The sequence below is a fragment of the Embiotoca jacksoni genome, unplaced genomic scaffold (genome assembly GCF_022577435.1).
Source record: "Embiotoca jacksoni isolate LCO1_2020_lvr unplaced genomic scaffold, fEmbJac1.0.p SCAF_48, whole genome shotgun sequence".
Taxonomy (NCBI): domain Eukaryota; kingdom Metazoa; phylum Chordata; class Actinopteri; family Embiotocidae; genus Embiotoca; species Embiotoca jacksoni.
Window position 1 is genome coordinate 2,096,831 of NW_027185401.1, and position 7,331 is coordinate 2,104,161.

The window sequence follows — 7,331 nt, forward strand, 5'->3', positions numbered from 1 at the left end:
GTGTGTGTGTGTGTGTGTGTGTGTGTGTGTGTGTGCGTAGACCGGACTGAGCATGCTCAGTCGAGCCGTATCATAACGAGGTCGGCGCCCCAGTTTGACCTGCTGACCTCCAGAGACTCGACATCGGCAGAGATCGGGTTAAAATATTAATGCTACCGATGTCGGCATCACTGATGCTGCACTAACACCGACAGCAACACCGTTATCAATCACACGGACGACTTAAAGCCACTTTTACGATGATTTTTCACTGAATGAATGAACTTTCATGAATTATTTCAAAATAAAAGTGATTTCAAACGTTATTGGAAGGAAGACAAAAGCTGCAATATGATCATCAGGCGGCACTAATTAAAATGGGCAGGTTACAGAAACCAAACACCGGTTTCTCTTCCGAGAACGAGCCGGAGAGAAGTTAAAAAAAAACTTGTATAAAGAAGAAGAGAACGATCAGAAATCAGGAAAAAGCTTAAAAAAAAACCCCACAAATGTGAACCTCGTGGTGGCGCTAGAGGGGGAAAAAACTCAAAGGATCACCAAAATCTGTAAGATTCATCCTCTGAGGATCATGAATGTTCGTTGAAAAATGTCACGTGGAGCCGTAAAACAATCGCAGAGCCTTTGTTTACTTCCTCGATTGCGTCACGTTTCATTCGTCCTCTCTAAGTTCAATATTTTGTAAAAGCCAATAAAGTCTCTCTAGTAAAATGAGGATTTGACTGGAAAAAAAAACGGGAAAGGAGGGGGGGGTCCTGTTTGTCCCGCTTCTTCCCACGTGACCTGAAGGCACCGTCGGCTGCAGCTCTGGGAAAAACCAGCGTGGACCTCCCCGCTCACATGCATGAGTAGCTGCAGCGCTCGGCTCCACAACAGCTCTACAGTTCATCAGTAATTGTGCAGAGAAGGGCGCATTATCTTTTCCCATCATTCCCATTCAGTAACCGGGTCTTTCAGCTGGGCAGATAAAGGCTTGTTGTCTCACTGGGAAAGAGAGAAGATTCACAACACAAACTGAGACCGATGGATTCCTGCAACGAGATCTCGACGCTAAACACGGAGGGCGTTTTCGTAAGTTCAATTTTTGAAATTTTGAAATTTTTCTTTGTTTGGTTAATTTTGCGTTAAAATACTATAAAGGTGTTTTTATTGATTCAAATATTCAAATACAATATAATTGTATATATGTATATATATATATATATATAACTGTGCATTTTTATATTGAATATTTTTTACTATTATTTTATTTCTTTCCTGTATCTATAAATGCTGCTATAGCGAAAGAATTTCCCCTTGGGGATTAATAAAGTATCTGTCTGTCTGTCTGTCTGTCTGTCTGTCAGCTTTGACCTGTTTTGTTTTGGTCCCTTTTCAGCTGCCGTCCGTCACCTCAAGCTACAGAGTTTCTCAAAACTCAGATGTGATGGTGAGCGAAGCACTCCAGTGGCTTAAACCGCGGTTTTGTCATTTTCAGTTTCGACTCCTGTTAAACATACAAGACGTGACTTCTAAGTTTTTTGTGGCTTTCAGGTGTCTGCGAGCGTCTTTAAAAGAGTCTAAGGCACGTAAACGACGCGTAGACACGTAGGGCGCAATATACACATTGACCAGCGAGGGGCGCTGTGGAGGCGGTATACAGATGTGACGTGGGAACTACACGGAAACGAGTCCCGTGACTGTAACGTCCCTGGAAAACGCTCGAAATATAGAGGACGGTTGCAGATGACGAGTTTTGTCCCACCTGTGATCGCAGAATCAGCAAAGTAGTGCCCCCCCCCCACCTCGATTGTCGCCATGGTGATTGTTTACATTAATTGTGATTGATTGATTGTGGGAAAACCCACGTTGACTTTTACTTTATCGTGGTCTGGGCGACTGCGGCAATTTCTTCCACGTTAACTTCTGTCTGCCATATTGTGCCTTTTACGGAGCATGTTTGAAATTATTGGACTTTATAATTGCAGTACCACAAACGGCCACCAGGTCAAGCCGGCCACGAGGGTTTAGCGGTGTCGAAATCCAGCTCTTCCATGCCAGCTCGTTTTTCCCCGCCTAAATTACACGCCGCGGGGGTTTTGCCGGAAAAAAAAATCCCCACCAGCAAGTTTGTTGTACCAGCTGTCTGTCAACGACACGTCAATCAACAAATTGACATCTTCCTGGTTGGAGGGGAGTTTTTTTTCTACTGAAGGGAGATCTCAAGGGGGGGGTGACAGAAGGGACACATTGTGGTTGCAGTTCCCTCCAGCTGCCACTAGATGATAGTAAAGACTCTTTTTTTCTTTTCTTTTCCTGCTCTCAGGTGCAGATTTACACTTTTTCTACCTGCCGTCACCAAGCAGACCTTCATGTGGCTGGATCGCCCGGAGCAATCATTTGAGTACAGGCAATCAACCCCCCCCCCCCCCCCCCCCCCCCCCCCGTCTCACCCCCTTTCCTCAAACACCTCCACCCTTCCACTCTTCCACCCCCCACCGGCAGCCCCCCCACCCCCAACGAGGGTTTGGACCAAACAACTCCTTTTGTTACGAGCTGTTAGCTGCAGGCCTCTTAAAGTCCCTCACAAACACCGATTCCTCTTTTCACGCTATTGCAGCCGGCACAAAAGGCAGGTGACGCCTCGGCGGGACAAACTGGAGACGGTGTTGTGCGGAAGAGTGATTTGTAGGACATAAAACAGAAAAAAAAACAAAACCCTGTCTGTTTCAACCGCTCATAAACAAAACAGCTGTTCTCTTTAAAAGTCGGATGTGTTGTTGTTTTTTTTCCTTTGGGTGTAGACCAGGACTTTTAACTGTGAAGCAGCTTGCATTTTGGATTGAGAATAAATAAAGACTTAATTAACTCTACATGTTTGCTGATACCTCGGATGTTTGTTAGCCTCGGGTGGTGGCTTCATTCACGAGAAAGTCTCGGAGTCCTAATTTGGTTTTATACGGCTGATTTTATGTCGTTTTACTCATCGTCATTTTAATTTGCGTTAAATATTTAGTGCTTATAACTTACGGTGTCATTATTAATTTTTTTTCTTTAAACTGTAAACTGGTTTAAAAAAGTTCATTCATAAAAGTGTTGTTTATCTGTATATAAAAAGCACAGAACAGCAAGAGACTACATGAGCCTTCAATTAAAGATTGTTTTTTAAGTGTGAACTTTGAACCTCAAATTTTTTTAAGACAGCGGAGATGAAAAGTCTCTGAAGGGTTTTTGAAAGTTTGCAAATTTCTAAAGTCCACCTTCCGATGAAGATCGAGTGATCTGATCAAAAGCTCCAGAAAAAGTGATTGAAAAGAAAACCGTGATCTAAACATATTTTTAGCGAAGGATGAATTTTTAATATCAGTATCATTATCCTGATAAATACGCTGATAAAGAACTTGGGACTTGGGGATCATTGGTGACGAGGAGGCCGTGAAGGGTTTCTTTAAAGAATGATCACCAACGATCCCAAAAAATATTAAAAAAATATAGAAATAAAATGGAACTTGGTTGAACACAGCTGCGGGTCATTTTGACCCGAGGACAGCAGGAGGGTTAAAAGGGTCGTCGGTTTGTCGGGAGCCGGAGCCGAGTCACATAAACGCCCCCAAGTGACGTCTCTCGACTCGACGGCGTTTGGAGCTGAAGGCTGCAAGTTTTTTAAAGTAAAGGGTTTTTTTTTTTGGTGTGGAGTGAGAAGGAAGTGGTCAATTATCACCCGCTGATCTTAGAAAAGGGAAGAAGCTTCAAACTGCCTCTATTGTCCCCAGCAATGAATACGAAAACAATGAAGTGAATGCAGACTCCATCTCGCACCAGGATCCGTGATGCGGCTTCTCCGGACCTTTGGAACGACTGAAATGATCTTCATCGCGAGAGTTTGTTCCGGCTGCCGAATTTCCAAACTTTTGGAGCACTTTTAAAAACTTCACGTCGGCATTTCTTCACCTCAAACTTCTCGTTTGGATTCTCGGGCCTCGAATTTGAACTTGTAGTGTGCATCGTGGAAAAAGAGTTTTTTTTTTTTAGCAGCAGCAGTAGTCGTATTTGTGGTGGTAGTACTCGTAGTACCGGCAGTAGTAGCATTAGTCGTACTTTTAGTAGTAGCAGCAGCAGTAGTACTTATAGTAGCTGCAGTAGTACTTGTAGTGCCATTTTTAGTAGTGTCTGAGTAGCAGCAGTAGTAATACTTGTAGTAGCTGCAGTAGTACTTGTGGTACATGCTGTAATATTACTAGTAGTAGCAGCAGCAGTACTTGTAATATTGGTAGCAGCAGTAGTACTTATAGTAACTGCAGTAGTGCTTGTAGTAGTATTGTTAGTAGTGTCTGAGTAGCAGCAGTAGTAGTACTTGTAGTAGCTGCAGTAGTAGTACTTGTGGTACATGCTGTAATATTACTAGTAGTAGCAGCAGCAGTACTTGTAATATTGGTAGCAGCAGTAGCGCTTATAGTAACTGCAGTAGTGCTTGTAGTAGTATTGTTAGTAGTGTCTGAGTAGCAGCAGTAGTAGTAGTACTTGTAATAGATGCTGTAGTATTACGAGGAGGAGGAGAAGGGGGAGAAGGAGGAGGAGAAGGAGGACAAGGAGGTCTGGGGGCCAAAAAAAAAAAGAAAAAAAAAAAAGGAACAGTGGAGGTCTGTAGAAGGAGGCGAGGAGCTGTGGAGGAGCAGCGGGGCCGGTGAGCCCCTCGCTGTCTCAGCTTGTTCTTTCAAACTGAATTCCAGCCGGTGAATGTGGAGCCTCGGGCGACGGGCTCGTAAAAGCTGCGGAGACGCCTCTGAAACGCCGACCCGGAGACAAACGTGCAACTGTACCGCCGTTATATCCGAACGCTTCGTAGCCGCTCGTTGCTCCCGTCTCGTTATTTACTCGCGAAATCGATATGTGTATCGGACGGGAAATCCTCCGTCCTGTTTGTTTACCTGAATCTTTGAACCCCTTTTCTGTTCCCAGATTGATGGCCGGTCATTCTGTGAGTGCCGCGCGTTTGAATTACCGCTTCGCCCGAAGGCAACAACAAAAAAAACCAGACATGCACACACACTCAGGTTTGAGTGTTACGGTAGTCGTCTGGTCTGCCATCTTTAGGGCCCGAGCACCAAACCGAGGGGGGGGGGGGGGTGATGATAAACCGTAGAGTGTGTTTAAAAAAAAGGGGGCGGAGTCTCCGGGTTTGAAAAGCGGAAAAGTGGGTTTTACAGTCGTCTATGATGTTTTAGTCAGCAGGCTGTGGTTGGGGTGGATGAGTGGCGAGCAAAACGCACAAAGCTGGTTATGGTTTAGAAAAAAAAGTTGTATTTTTTTATTCAATTGTGTTGTCTCAACCGTAGACTGTATGTCAAAGAAGGACGTAGCTTCCGCATCTGAAAAATATATAAAAGGCAGATGCGGAAATGCTTTATTTCTCTCTGGCGGTGAAATCTGAAAAAATATTCAATCGTTAAATTTGATTTTAGGCCTCAAAAAGTGTTATGTTTGGGAAAGTGTCTGTTTGATTGACAGGCAATTTAGAGTCATAGAATCTTATGTTATATTTATTTTTTGATAAACCGTTGCAAATTCACATTGCTGCCGATATGAAAAAGGTTTTATGTAAAATATTCGCCAGCAAGTATTTTTCATTTTATTTTTTTAATTATTTATTGATTTTGGATTTTTTTTTTCCTGAAATTTAAAGACCCCCGCAGACCAATATGACCTCAAAACATCCACTTGCTGTGCTCTCCAGGCATTTGCATTTTGTTTTCACACATCCTTTAACATCGACATATTGGTATTCATATTTTTTAACTATCCGTTTGCCATTAGCAGCTTGAAGAGGATCCCTCTGGGTGTTCGAGGTCATATTTTAACCCATTACGCTGATAATGGGGAAAGCTTTAGACCATTTGTAAAAAGAATCACTTGGAACAAAAACACCTTTTAGCATTTATTATTGACGCAGAGGTTTCTGATATAAATTTTCCATGCAACATCCCTCTTGCCGTGCACCTCAATTTCATAATTGAAAAGTTTTCCATTAGGGTCATGAAGAATATTTTTGGCTTGTTCAGACAGGAACGGCTTTTAAAAACGTTTTGACATAGATATTTTAATGAAGTTGTTCTTCTTAGCACTTTTTTGTTTTTAATATTTCCCATATTTTATTAACATCTTTTTTGTATTCGTAAAATGTTGGGACCATTTTATTTGGTCATTTTACGCCATAAAATAAAACTATAAATTGAATTGAAACTCACAAAATCCCTTCTATAGAATCCATGTGTGGTTTGTCCCTTCTGAGCTGCCGTAGAAACATGGCAGCTCAGTGGAAGAGGGACCCGCTCCTTTATGTAGATACGAAGGGCCGAAACCACAACGATCCTCCATTTCAGGTGATTAAACGCCAATGAAAACACAATTGTGAATATCATATTCCATTATACTACCAGTAGAGCCCTCTAAACCCTCATTTAATCGATTATCCTGTCTTTAATGCTGCCGTGTCCGAGACTTTAGGATGCGGACAAAATAATTAAACGGGGAAAAAGTGAACGCGGTGATTTTATACCCGACTCGTATTTGTGCAAAGATGTGACTTTTTTTTTTTTTTTTAACGGAATAACTGCAAAAGCAACGAATGGAGCCTCGAACGCGGACACCTCGAGGTGATAGAGAGAGAGAGAGAGAGAGAGAGGTGATAGTGAATCAACAGGGAACTCAAGCTGTGGGCGAGCGAGCAGGATGGCAGAGTCATGTGACCCTGTGGTGAGAGAGAGAGAGAGAGAGAGGCTGTGGTTTCATTGGCTGCTGGTTACTAAAGACGACAAACGGATGCAGAGAAACAACCTTTATCAGTGTCAGGAAGAGGAAAAAAAAAAAACATCCAGTTGGACGTTGACAGGGAGGTGAGGGAGGGGGGGGGGGGGTCGCGCGCCGCCTACACACCGTCCTGTTTTCGGTCTTTGCACCAGATGTTGAACCTGCTGCAGGCATTTGATCCCATTCAGACCGGCACAGAGACGAGGGCTGCTGGTGGGGGAGGTGGGGGTGGGTCTGACTTTGTGGGTCAACCTGCTTCATCTGACACCCGCAGGTCTGGTGCCCGTCAAATTTAAAAACAGTAGCTCATTTGGCCTCAATTCTTACTGTAACAGCAAACAGCTGTGAAACGATGTCGGTAAGAAAAATAACCGAAATGAAAGTAAAATCAACAAAAATGTCCATGTTTGTTTTTCTAATTGAAAGTCTTTAAACGAGTTCACGCAGGTCGAGTTAACAGGATTCACCTTCAGCCTCGAAGTTTTCCGACATTCAAAGACGCGGGTTTTTTTTTTTTCTTGAGTTAATTGATATGATAAATCACGTGT

The 7,331-nt window shown here is 43.1% G+C and overlaps 1 long non-coding RNA gene across 1 annotated transcript; it reads left to right on the plus strand.

Moving 5' to 3' along the window:
* Positions 1–770: 770 nt before the first annotated feature.
* LOC138210821 (uncharacterized) lies at positions 771–2,394 on the plus strand. The gene is made up of 3 exons (XR_011179285.1): positions 771–1,068; positions 1,376–1,426; positions 2,303–2,394. It is a non-coding gene; the product is annotated as an uncharacterized lncRNA (long non-coding RNA).
* Positions 2,395–7,331: the final 4,937 nt, after the last annotated feature.